The following is a 14,080-nucleotide window of genomic DNA, read 5'->3' as shown; positions in this document are numbered from 1 at the left end:
AAACAACTGAAGCAAATGTTTGCTTCTGGCCTCATGAGTATTAAAATGGCCAGGCCCCATTGGTACTGAAGCCTGCCTAAAATTCAACTCACTTAGCAATGCTTGGGATTCCTGCCTAGGTGGATTGGGGTTTCTCTGGAACTACTTCAAGCAAATGCTAAAATGTTGCTGAAATAAACTCCAGTGGGCTTTTCCTTCTGAACACTTTGAAAAACATCTTGGAATCCTAAAAGAGGAGGGTGACCTTGTATTTCAGCTCTTTTTGCCAGTTGCCCCAGTTAAACCACTGACCAGCTTCCTGAGTGAAAAAGCCCATGAAGATAATCTCTTGCAAAGCTGTACTTACTCTGACCTGATGAAATAGGTTAAAAGTTGTTTCTCCCTAAACAGACAAGTGGGAAGGAAAGTGAAATCTTCCCTAAATGACCATCTACCACTTACTGAGAGAAAATAGCATGGATTTTCCAACCCGTGTATGGCATGATGTGTCAGTGGCAGGACTCTTCATCTCTGGTAAAATGGATTATCAGGAAGGAAGTCTTAAAAGTCTCAGAGGTTGCTGGGGAGCTTGCTTTTCATAGATGAACATTATTCAGTTTGAGGACAGTAGAGAAGTCTCAGAAATAGTAAGGATGAAGATTGGAAACATTTCAATCTCAGGTAGGGAGAGTAACCCTTAGGAAAGAGATGAAACTAATTGAGAAGTTTGAATTAGAGGGTTAATTTTTTTTTTTTTTTGGTGAGGCAAGTGAGGTTAAGTGACTTGCCCAGGGTCACACAGCTAGTGTCAAGTGTCTGAGGCTGGATTTGAACTCAGGTCCTCCTGAGTCCAGGGCCAGTGCTCTATCCACAGCACCACCTGGCTGCCCCAAGGGTTAATCTTGAAAAGGAATGGAGAACCATTGGAGGGAGGAGCCTTTAATGAGGACATAGTTGACATTTGTTGAGCTGGTGACTAAAACACATGGTTTGGATAGTTGAATTGAGTCAGCTACATTTAGAGGCTAATAAAGAAGATTCTAGAAATCCAGGAGGCCAATGACCAAGACCAGGATTAGTGATTTAGTTATGAAGTTGGGGCAGGAGAAGAGAAAGACTGAACTCAGGGAGAAAGGACATGACTTGATAACAGGCTGGACATGTGGTTGGGAAAGTAAAGTTTGAAGTTTGTTTATTTTTATTCTATTTATTCTATTTATTTAGGGTAATCAGGGGTTAAGTGACTTGCCCAGGGTCACACAGCTAGTAAGTGTCAAGGGTCTGAGGCCAGATTTGAACTCAGGTCCTCCTGAATCCAGGGCCAGTGCTTTATCCACTGCACCACCTAGCTGCCCCTATTTTTATTATTAAAATAAGAAAACAGACAAAAACTTTAGAAAAAGGAACTAACAAAAAAATCATGCTACAATCTGCATTCAGGTACCATCAGTTCTTTCTCTGTAGATGGATTGCATAAAGTTGGAAGTTTGAAAAATGACCCCATGATGTTACACATAGGAGAAAGAAATATATTGGTTTAATTCTCAAAATGAGCTTGTTTTGTTGATGCTCTTGTTGTATGTCTTATTGTCCTGGGTTCCATGTTGGTATAAAATCCAGTGACAGACATTTTAAGTTTTCAATTTTATTATCCACAGACCATGGTACCTCAGCCTGAATTGAGAAACTCCCACTCTGATCCTAATAATTATGTTGAAGCCACCACCCAACAAGATACTGTATCTGAAAAAGATAAAGAACCCCCCCCCCCCCCCGCAGTAAGTACCATTCTCCAATTCATCTTGAAGCAACGTGACCCTGACAACTTCTACTCCTCCCTAGGAGGAATGGGCCCTCTCCCTGATGTTGGTTTTTTTTTCCCCTTTCCTTGTCAGATGATGCCCGATCTACTTTAAGTATGATGGAATCTTATGTTGCTGCTACAGTGAGTCGAGTCAATAGTAGAGCAAGACCCATGGGATATGCCGAACTTGAAGGACTCGGGGATCAAGTGGTCAGGTAATGCTTAGCTCCCTTTTTGTTTTGTTGTTGTTCAGTCCTTCCGTGACATTTTCTTGCCCAGATACTGGAATGCTTTTCTATTTCCTTTAAGTGTGTCTGTATCTTACAGATAGGGAACTGAGGCAAATAGGGGTCAAGTGACTTTCCTAGGGTCTTACAACCATTAAGCATTTGAGACCTGATTTGAACTCAGGAAGCTGAGCTGGGGGAACCATTTCAAGGCTCTGGGGGCCAGGACTAACAGCACCTAAGTAAGGGCCAATCCTCCTAGGGCTGGCCACATCATTAGTAATATTTGGGGGCCAAAAGATTCTTTCCAAAAGCAAAACTGTCATTTCTGTTGTGAAGTCCAATACTTAAAAGTAATGCCTAATGTCCTCCTGAAGAGCAGCACTAGGTGCTTTGGCTGGTCACCCTCTCAGGACCCCTCTGCCTGGAGGTGGCTGATATTATCTGCACCACTTAGCAAGCCTGTGGTTCAGCTAAGAATGCAGCCTTGATGTGCTTATGGCTCCTTCTCCCTCCCCTCCAGACCACACCATTTTCGGTGCCAAAAAGCTTCTCCATAAATGTGGCTTTTTTATTAAAAAAAAAAAAGAAAAAAGAAGAAGAAAAGTAGGTGGCAAAACTGTGGGGGGGGGCACTTCATGTAAATGGTATTGTTAAGGGCTAAAATCCTAGCTAGTCTGTCTAAAATATCTAATGAGTGGTCGCCAATAAATTATAAGCTTTAGCAAGAGTTAGACTTTTAAGCATTTATTAAGGAGAATAAGAATTTGATAAAGAGAGAAGGCCTAGATTCCTATCTATTAAAGGGAGAGCACATTTCTAGCTCCCTTCTCCGCCAGCGTCCACAGGAAAGAGGCGCGAGACTGAGCGCCAGTCTCTTCCTTCCTCCTCCCACTAGCCCGCGTCACTTCCTGACTCCTGGTCTTGCCCTCAAAGACCTTCCCTTCATGGGCAGAACTCTTCTACAGTAAGTATCCAGCAGGTGGCGTTATTCCAATCGTTACAGTATGCTTCTTAAAATGCAGTTTCTAATGCATCTCCAAAGCTGATAACCCAGGCTGCCTGCTCTTGGCTAGAAAGAGATGGGAGATTCTTGTACAAAATGCTAGATTCTGTGTGTGTGTGTGTGTGTGTGTGTGTGTGTGTGTGTGTATGTTGCATACAACAAAAAGGACAATATTTGTAAAAGTGCTGAACGCAGTTTTGCACATAGTAGGTGTTTCATAAATGCTTATTCACTTCCCCTTTGCTATTGCAGAGAGAGACACCAAAGGGAAAATAACTGCTGTCTTACAAGGATTTGGAAAAGTGCTTCTCCTCCTGGGCTTTCTCTACTTATTTGTCTGCTCCTTGGATGTTCTCAGCAGTGCCTTCCAGCTGGTTGGAGGTAGGAAAAGCAACTGCAGAGAGGGTCTGAGGTTTCTGGGTGGGTTGGGCGTTTGTTTTGGGGTTCTTTTGTTTTTGCTTTGGAATTGACTTTGGTTCAGCCAATCAACAAGCAGTCTCATCCCAAGTAATCTCCCTTCTTTTTAAAACTATTCTCTGCCTGAGGGGTCTCACCTTTTTATCTACTCCAGTTTTACTGGATGCTTCTTGAATCATGCTTTCCCCTCTCCCTTCCCCAGCACCCAACCCACCTTAGACTTCTTTTTTTTTTTTTGGCAGGCAATGGAGGTTAAGTGACTTGCCCAGGGTCACACAGCTAGTGTCAAGTGTCTGAGGCCAGATTTGAACTCAGGTACTCCTGAATCCAGGGCTGGTGTTTTAACCACTGTGCCATCTAGCTGCCCCCTCACCTTAGACTTCTTATGGAAGTAAGACAGAGACAGTTTAGGTATTAGGTTTCAAAAATCTTTGTGAAAAGACTTTGATATGGAAGTTAGGTCACCAGAGCAAAGTTAAGTGAAGAGAAGCCTTGGTCATTTTGTGCAAATAGGCTCACTTTGGGCCTTCCCCATCCCTGCCCTTATATTCTCTGCACAAATGATTCCACTTCTATGTCAAAACAATCTGTCCTTAAATATGGATCCAACCTGTCCTAGTATGTTTTCCACATTTTTTACTTTAATTGGTGTAGTGCATAGATGGTCATTTGTTTTTGACTCCAACCATTTGGACATTTCCTTTGTGTAAAGCCTGGCCTTGGTGCTTCTACTCTGCATAGTGGAAACATGCAAAGAAAATGGAAGACAAGGCAGCTAGGTGGCACAGTGGATAAGGCACCAGCTCTAGATTCAGGAGGACCTCCAGCCTCAGACACTTGACACTTACTAGCTGTGTGACCTTGGGCAAGTCACTTAACCCCAATTGCCTCACCAAAAAAAAAAAAAAAGAAAAAAAAAAGAAAATGGAAGACCTATCTCTACCCTCAGGAAGGAAGTTTGAATTTTGTTGGGATGACACAACATGCACATGAAAAGAATTCCGAGTCTTCTAAAGCATTCTAACAGGAGCAGCTAGGTGGTGCAGTGGATAAAGCACAGGTCCTGGATTCAGGAGGACCTGAGTTCAAATCTAGCCTCAGACACTTGACACTAGCTGTGTGACCCTGGGCAAGTCACTTAACTCTCATTGCCCCACAAAACCCAAAAATAAAGCACTCTAAAGAATGGGGGAAAGGAATGAGCATTTATATAACCACTTATGATGTGCCAAGTATTGTGTTAAGCAAATCCAACCCTCACTGCCCTCTGCCACATTGAAGTCATCTGACTCCTCACTCCTCATTCCCATATAGTGGACCCTACCCTTTCATTTTTGGCCAAGCAGTCCCAACCGATGACCATATATTTGTTTTAAAATTTTGATTACCTCTGCAGGAAAAGTGGCTGGGGAGATTATGAATGATGGTTCAGTGCTGAACAACCCCGTGGCCGGCTTGATGATTGGCGTGTTGGTGACTGTCTTAGTGCAGAGTTCTAGCACCTCCACCTCCGTTGTTGTCAGTCTGGTGTCTTCTTCACGTAAGTTACCCTCCCCCTCCTCCTCCTCCCCATCCCCCACCTCAGCATTGTAGCTTAGGCTAGCCTGGATTTTTCATTCCAAATTTCAGAATCATGGAATTATAAACAATCTGCTCTGGGGGTTTTATTTCCCTACTTTTTCTATGCTTCTAAGTTTTGGACAGAGCTGTTGCCACAGCCACCATTGGAGCAGTGATCAACCTTCCCCCCCCCCCAACGTTGCCACAAGTGGTCTTAATTTTCTTGCTATGGGAAAAGCCCCAGATGCCCTGCCTTAATTACAGTTCTGGGCACTTGGTCTCAGCAGCAGTTGGTTATTCATCACACAGGAGATCTTCATGCAAAGGCTGGATGAGTGACTGGTTGGGGATCTTGTAGAAGTGATTCCTGATTCCTTAACCGTTCCTTAATCATTCCCTAATGATTCCTTTGTTTCTGTGAATTTCCTCATTTTTTCTTCCTCATTTACCTTTTTCCTTTGACAGTGCTGACAGTAAAGGCAGCAATTCCCATTGTCATGGGAGCCAATATTGGAACTTCAATCACCAATACCATGGTGGCCCTCATGCAGGCTGGAGACAGGAATGAATTTCGAAGGTAGGAAGTTTTATCTCACTTGTTTGCTAGTCATGTTCTCTCCATTACTTCAGTAACTATCTTTGGTTAACAAAGTTGAGAATCTTTACCCACCTCCAGATACTTATCTGGCTCTTCCAATGGATCTCCTTAAAAGTATGGAATAAGTAGATACACAGCACTTCTAATGCCTCATTTCACTTTGTGTCAGTTCATATAGATCTTACCATGGTTTTTTGGTTTTTTTTTTTTCTGAAAATACCTTTTCCTATAAAAAATAGTACTCCATCACAATATAGCCCTTTGAGCAGAGTTCTAAATTGTTCCCCAGAATGTTTGGACCAGTTCACAACTTCACCAGCAGTTCATTAGTTAATCATAACTCTGTAATGATTTGTTGGTACAATAGTATTTCTTTTGACTGGGGTTAGGAAGACCTGAGTTAAAATCTGGCCTCAGACTTTTACTAGCTGTGTGACACTTGGCAAGTCACTTAACCTCAGTTTGCCTTAATCCACTGGAGAAGGAAATGACAAAACCCCCACAGACAATGATATGTTATGGTTATTAAGACTGACTTAACATTCCCCTCCACATTTTGTTCTTCTAGACTTGGAAAAAGCAAAGTAACAGGTCATTGTGGGTATTGGTGGTGGTGCTGAATATCAAAGGGAATTTTTTCTTGTCTCTCTGGTGAAGGGAATATCACCAGCATTTTATTTTCTGAATTGGTTTTGGGGTTCTACTGACTCCTATGTGGAGATCAGAGCAAACTAGAATATGAAAACTTGTAAGAAGTGATGAAGTGGGTCAGAAGCCAAGGAGACTTCTGAGAAGGAGCAGAACATAAAAGAAGGATAAATAGAAAAAAATAGGCTGGAGCGAAATACACAATTAGTAATCATAACTGAATATATTATTGGGATGAACTCATCTATAAAAAGGAAGTCAATAGCTAATTGGATTAGAAACCAGAATCTAGACACAGAATCTAGAGACACATTTGAAATAAGAGACACACAGCGTTGAAATAAAGGGCTAGAGCCTAATCCAATATGCTTCTGTTGGAGTTGAAAAGGAAGGGTAAGGGCAGCTAGGTGGTGCAGTGGATAGAGCACCGGCCCTGGAGTCAGGAGCTCCTGAGTTCAAATCTGACCTCAGGTACTTGACACTTACTAGCTGTGTGACCCTGGGCAAGTCATTTAACCCCAATTGCCTCACACACATACAAAAAAAAAAAAGAAAAGGAAGGGTAGCAATCGTGATCTCATTCATTCATTCATTCATTCATTCTTTGTGCTGCAATGAGGGTTAAGTGACTTGCTCAGGGTCACACATCTAGTAAGTGTCAAGTGTCTGAAGCCAGATTTGAACTCAGGTCCTCCTGAATTTCTCTGATAAAGGCCTCTTTGGAACTGAGTCAAATATTTGAAAATAAGAGCCATTCTCCAGTTAATAGTTTAGAGGATATGATTTCTTCTGAAAACTGCTTGTTCATAAGAAAAAATGCTCTAAGCCACTATTAGAGGAAGACATAGTCAAATAGCTCTTGAAATACCATCTCATACCTATGAGAAATTACAAAGGATGAGGGGGGAAATGATACACTAATGAACTGCTTGGTGAAGTTGTGAACTGGTCTAAACCATTCTGAGGAACAATTTAGAACTCTGCTCAAAGGCCTATATTGTGATGGAGTACTCTTGTTCTATAGGAAAGGAGAAGAGTAGGGTAGTTTCAGGGGAAGAAAAACATGTTAAGATCTATATGAACTGACACAAAGTGAAATGAGAAGAACCGGGAGATCATTGTGCACAATAAGACCAATATTGTAATGATGATCAACCGTGACTTGATTATTCTGATCAATACAGTGATCCAAGATAATTCCAAAGGACTCGATGATGAAAAATGATATCCACCTTGAGTGTGGATCAAAGGATATTTTTTCACTTTTTCTTTTTTTGCAATATGGTGGGGAAACTTCCCATGTGGAAAGCTTGGCAGTGTTGATGTTTGGCAACTCCAGCAGTGGGTCAGACCACTGAAGGTGTTGAGTGACTGGCCTGGGGTCCTATAAATAGGACACTTGAAGCCAGGGCTTCCTAACTTTCAAGCCAGTCTTTCTCACCGTCTTCCCACCATGTTTTCTCATCCTGCACACAGCAAGCACTTAATGAGAGTAACAAGACAGTAGTACCATAACTTTCAATGCTTTGGGTTCTCTCCTTCCTCTAGGGCTTTTGCAGGAGCAACTGTCCATGATTTTTTTAACTGGTTGTCAGTGCTGGTGCTGCTGCCTTTGGAGGTGATGACAGGCTACCTCTACCACCTCACCAATGTCATAGTGAAATCCTTTAACATCAAGACTGGAGAAAATGCCCCTAAACTCCTGAAAGTGATTACAGATCCCTTCACAAAAATCATCATCCAGGTAGGCATGAAGACTCGTTCTATTTATCTCTAGCCAAAACACTAATTCTGAATATGCTTGGCTATTCATCCAGCCAAAGAGGAAGCTCTTTCCCAAGAGATGCCTCCTAACCAAGATGTATTCATTAAACCCCTCCCATGGACCAGGCACTGGGGGATACAATGTCAAACATGAGACCCTCATTGGCCTCAGGGAGCTGGTGGTATACTGGGCCCCCTGGAAAAGGGGCAAAAGGGTTTATCTGGCCTGATCCTAGTCAAACTAAGATAAAGCCAGGGTCTCATGTGAGGGTAGTCCTCTGGAAATGAGGCCAGTCTGTGTCTCCCTTTTGCATACATCCTGGTTTTCTCTTCTGTGCACGGGAGCCCCTAGGAGAATAACTAACTTTTCAGTCACAAATCATAGCTGAGGCATAAGCTAACTTTTCCTCATGTCTGTTGCTTTCCCCAGCTGGATAAAAAAGTCATAAATGAAATTGCTACAGGAAATGAAGCAGCAAAAAACAAGAGCCTGATAAAGATTTGGTGTAAAACTTTAAAAACTGTGGTAAGTATCAGAAAATGATTCAAAGGACATAGATGGGGGATTGGGAATTTCTGTTCCTCTTGTGATGTTGAGGGACTGCAAGTGCTGTTGGTTTTATATAAATTTAGTGCCCTAGAGAAGAGGGGGAAAGTGGCCTGGGGGGTGGGGGGTCATATCTTCAGTGCTGTAAATTTTATCTTCACAGGATACCATTCTTAAAGTTTTTTGTTGTTTTTTGTTGTTGTTGTTGTTGTTTTGCTGTATTGTCATCTAGACTTTAAGCAATGTTACCGTACCCTCACTGGAAAATTGTACCTCGCCTAGTCTATGTTGGACTGATGGGAATCTGACTTGGACCTTCATGAATACAACACATGTAAAGAACATTGCAAAGTGTGAGTAAGAAATCTTCTGGAAGGTCTGCTGAGTAAAAAGAGGAATGCCTAACTCTATTCTCTACCTATATTTAACTCTATTCTCTACCTATATTTATCAGGGAGTCATTTAGAAATCGAAGCTCAAACATCAGTTCTAACAGTGTCCTCCTCATGATGGGGCAATGGACCCAGAGTCAGGCAGACCTGGTCCCAATCTAGCTTCGGAGACTGAGAAACACTGAACAAATAACTTACCTGTCTTCTGCCTCATTTTCCTTATCTCTAAAATGGAGATAAGCACCTATCCTGCAGTGTTGTTGTGAGGAACAAATAAGTTAATATTTGTAAATACAGACATTAAAGCACTTTCAGTATACAAAGCACTTCATTATATTTTCTGTACAATTAAACTGAAGGGGCAAGTAAGTAGTACAAGCTCAGGCAAATCCATTCTTGGAAAGGGAGACCTGGGGGCAGCTAGGTGGTGCAGTGGATAAAGCAATGGCCCTGGATTCAGGAGGACCTGAGTTCAAATCTGGCCTCAGACACTTGACACACTTACTAGCTGTGTGTGACCCTGGGCAAGTCGCTTAACCCTCATTGCCCCACAAAACATGCACACACACAAAATACCTTATTAGCTACCAAATTTCCAAATGGAAAGGGAGACCTGCTCACTGTTGCAGAGAGCAGAATCAATATTCAAACCCAAGACTTCTGACTTCAATCTAGTGTTCTTGCCACTTTTGTTATACTGGGTTTAGAAGCTTTAGTACCAGTCTTTGGGCATTAAGCATTTATTAAAGCATACTAGGTATTAGTAAAAAGGAAAACATGTGGAGTTCAGACAGTTAAGAAAAGGCCTATCTAGTCTAGAGTTCCAGCCTGGTCTGGTTCTTCCTCAAGTCCTCCACCACTAGTTGGCTTCAACTATGCACTGCTTCCACAAATTGAGTGTGGAAGCTTTTTATAGGTCCAGAGCAGAGAGGCGGTCCTTAAACACTGCTTCAAGCTGATTGGTTAGCCTCATCCAGATCTATTGGTTCACTGGACTTGAAGGTGGTCTCATGAGTTCAAAGTCCTTAGCTTCTGAGAACAGTACCTTCTTAAGGCAAAGTCAATCACTCTCACTTAATTCAATCAGTTTAATCTCCAGGTGGGCTTTTGAATATCTGCCAAATCCCATTATTTTCTCACATGGGTATACAGAGACTTAACTGCCAATGCACCTTCCCACACTCAGGTTTGAAGGCTTTTTAGTAATCAAAAGTCTTACAAAAAGGTTGGGGACTTGGGGTCTCGGGGTTAAATGTTATTTGGATTGAAGTTAAATTTCTTTTGGGTCTTTAAAAAAATGTATTATATAAACCTTTTCTGAATTAGTGTTATGTCCAGCACCACGTCTTGTATAAAGTGATTCTATCTGCCAGGTTAAATGATGAGGAGGAAGAGAAAGATGATGATAAGTGGTTCCTCTGGTTCCTACAGGCAAACATGCATTTGTGGACATCAGTCTCCCAGATCTTGGAATTGGGCTCATCCTTCTAGTCCTCTCCTTGTTGGTCCTGTGCACCTGTTTGATCTTGATTGTCAAGGTCCTGAACTCTGTGCTCAAGGGACAAGTTGCTGCAGTGATTAAGAAGACCCTCAATACAGGTAGTCATTTCACCTTCTCTTGGCCTTTCAGTGGGCAGAGTCCTTATGAGAAAGGAGTGTCCTGGCTCCCCTCCCATTGTGCTCCCTGAGCTCCACATCTGAGCCAAGAACTGCAGATGCCCTTGCCCTCCACTTGGGTTCTCTCCTTCCAGATCGGCAATCCTGGGAATCCGTATTGTCTCTTTTGTTTAGAATTGGCATTATTGAACCATTCTTAGAGTTGCCTCAAGCTCTTAAGAGCTTCCTAAGACTGGCCCACATTGTAGCGAATCCGCCAGCCTGCACTGAAAGAGGGAGTTTCCTCCTCCTAGCGCTCCCTAAGCCGAAGAAATCACAAGACGGGTCCCTTTCCCTGTCCCTTAATTCACTGTCATCATTAGTTGACTAGGGAAGATAGTCCAAGGTACTATCTACCTCCCAGGGTTGTTTGTAAGGATGAAATTAATTGTATGTAGCACAGTGCCTGGCCCGTAGGAGATTTGTAAATGTTTAAACAACCCCCAGCATCCAGAAAACTATTACCCTTGATCTCACCCCTTCCCCACCTGGGCTGTTCTGAATTAGGATACTGATGAAACTTGGGAGGAGTGACTCAAGCTCCCCCACCACCCTGCCACACTAAGACCTTGGGCAATTTGGGTTGATCTGGGCCCCAGCTCTGGGAACAATGAAGGAAAGAAATGAGCATTTTTATAGAACCTCCTATGTGCTGAGTAGTGTGATTAGTGCTTTAAAAATATTATCTGGTTTCTGCAAAGATGAGGATAAAAGTAGTTTTTAGGGTGTTGTCAGGGAGCTTCTTTGACCCCCAGGCACTTCTTGCTGATGGCTAGAAGTTTCAGAATGAGTTATTAGCAAAAGGACTGTTTCTGGGCCTCCCTTTAGAGGGATCTGAAATGCTGACCAGGACGATTGTAGAAATGGTGCCTTTTTCTTCTGCTTTTCCAGATTTCCCCTTCCCTTTTGCCTGGCTGACAGGCTACCTCGCCATTCTTGTTGGAGCCGGGATGACCTTTATTGTGCAGAGTAGCTCTGTGTTCACCTCTACAATCACTCCTCTGGTTGGTAAGTGCTCCCTTCCTCTGCCTTTCCCTTTGTGCCTCCCCATGTCTCCATTTTTACATTTGGTCCTGCCATGCTCAATCATTCCCACCCAAGACTGAATCCAGTGTTTCTCTTTTCCCTTAGGCATCGGTGTGATCAGCATTGAGAGAGCTTACCCTTTAACCTTGGGCTCCAACATTGGTACCACCACCACTGCCATCCTGGCTGCATTAGCTAGCTCTGGAAATACTTTACAAAATTCACTCCAGGTAAGAATGCACACTTGTGAATCATTGCCTCTTTCCATTAGGCTCTTTTTCTTAACTTACTACTGAATCCATCACATGAACACCCTGGTTTTATAATCTTTTTTTTTAAGCGACTTGCCCAGGGTCACACAGCTAGTAAGGCTGTGTGAGGACGGATTTGAACTCAGGTCCTCCTGACTCCAGAGCTGGCGCTCTATCCACTGAGCCACCTGGCTGCCCCTCTGGTTTCATAATCATACAGAGATATTTGTTTACCCCTGAGGTCTTACCTGCTTCAGAATGGAGATCTGTGGGCTAGAAAACCCATCCCCAGCTAGTCTTTTCAGAAGCTGAACTTTCTACACAATGACCAGATATCTTCAGCTTGTACCTATAATGAATTAGGGATGGTGAACAGATACATTCATCCCCCACCTTGTCCCCTGTCCCCCACATAATATCAACTTTGTTTTGTAAGCTAGGACTCCAGCTCTTCAGGGCATTTTTAGTTCCTTCCTGTCTGCCTGTTTTCAAAGAGGCCCATTTTCAGAGGACCTTTGAGATCCTCCAGTCATCCTTTTGTAGATAGGAAGAGTGTTTTGCTGAAGGCCAAGGTCATGCAGGTAGTTAATGGCATAACCAGAATTCAGAAGAGTAGAATGTAAGCTTATTGGGGACAGGCACTCGTCCTTTCTGTATCCTCGGCACCAAGCTTAGTGCTTTGCATAGAGGAGGCTCTTAATTAATGTTGGTTGACTTGTAGCTAGGTTTTCAGACTCCCATATGCATTGTTGTTTTCATGACATCCTGATGAGTATTCTTACACTGAGTATTCTTGTAGATCTCATTGGATGTTCAGAATAACTCAGCGAATTAAGGGCTCTATTGCCATCTTCACAGATGAGCAAAGTGAGGCTAAGCAAGGTTCTTACTAAAGTCTTCCCAGCTCTCCAGATCTAGGACTCAGAAGGTCACACCTAACATAACATCCAGCCAGCTCCTGCTGGTCTATATTTTTTCAGTTAGTGGAAATTAATTTTTTGCACTCTCTACATATGAACAAATGATAACAAAACCAGGTAATAATCTAGACTTGTGAAAATTTGCTTCATTAGCTCAGCGCGTATTTTTAACCCACTTTCTTTTTTAATAATCATTTTGATTTAAAATTGAGTTCCAAATTCTATCCTTTCCCTACCCTGCCTTCTCTCCTGCCTCCCTGAGGTGGTAAGCAATCAGATATAGGTTATAATGTATGGGGCAATTGGGCTTAAATGACTTGCCCAGGGTCACACAGCTAGTAAAGTGTCTGAGGCCAGATTTGAACTCAGGTCCTCCTGACTCCAGGGCCGGTGCTCTATCTACTGTGCCACCTAGCCTGCCCCATATGCATTTTTATAACCCTTTGGGCATAGTTCTCAATTGCTCTCCAGAATGGTTGAATAGTGGTGATAATGGACATCCTTGTTTCACCCCTGATCCTAATTGACTTAGTGTGTGATATATTAGTTTTCATCTTGTCTAATTCTTTGGATTTCAGATTTCCCTGTGCCATTTCTTCTTCAACATCTCCGGAGTCCTTTTGTGGTACCCAATCCCATTCACACGCCTGCCTATACGCCTAGCCAAGGGCCTGGGAGACATCACAGCCACCTACCGTTGGTTTGCCATTGTCTACCTGGTCATCTGCTTTTTAGTAACCCCACTGATAGTGTTTGGCCTCTCCCTGGCAGGTTGGCTTGTGTTGGTGAGTGTAGGGGCAACCCTCATATTTCTGTTGCTTGTGGTACTGATGATTCGGGTCCTTCAAGCCCGCTGTCCTCAAGTTCTTCCCAACGTGCTGCAAAACTGGGACTTCTTGCCCTTGTGGTTGTGCTCTCTTCAGCCCTGGGATGAGCTGGTATCTTTTCTCATGGACTGCTGCCGCTGCTGTAAGTGCTGTAAACTGGCTGAAGATCGACAAAAGGACGAGGAAATGGTCTTGGAGGAAACCTGAGTAATAACAAGTCCCAAGCCCGTGGCCCAGGCCCAGGAAGAGAGCCAAGAACACGTTCAGTTATAGTCACTGAATCTGTATGGCTTTTTCATAAGTTATGTAGTAAACAACCTGTATGATTCTGGTTTTATATTGCTTGCCTTTGTATATTTTGTAGTATCTTTTAAGTTTGTCCATACCACACTGTAAATATAGAAGTTAAGCACCTCATTGGTGCCTTTTGCACTTTGGATGCCTTTTTCCAGTTGGAT

At 42.9% G+C, this 14,080-nt stretch overlaps 1 pseudogene; it reads left to right on the top strand.

Annotated features, from left to right (window-relative positions):
• The first annotated feature begins 1,640 nt into the window (after window positions 1–1,640).
• Window positions 1,641–13,829, top strand: LOC122732004 (annotated as a pseudogene).
• The last annotated feature ends 251 nt before the right edge of the window (window positions 13,830–14,080 follow it).

The sequence above is a fragment of the Dromiciops gliroides genome, chromosome 6 (assembly GCF_019393635.1).
Source record: "Dromiciops gliroides isolate mDroGli1 chromosome 6, mDroGli1.pri, whole genome shotgun sequence".
Taxonomy (NCBI): Eukaryota; Metazoa; Chordata; class Mammalia; order Microbiotheria; family Microbiotheriidae; genus Dromiciops; species Dromiciops gliroides.
Note: the sequence above shows the minus strand (reverse complement) of the source record. Positions and strands in the feature narration are given on the sequence as shown.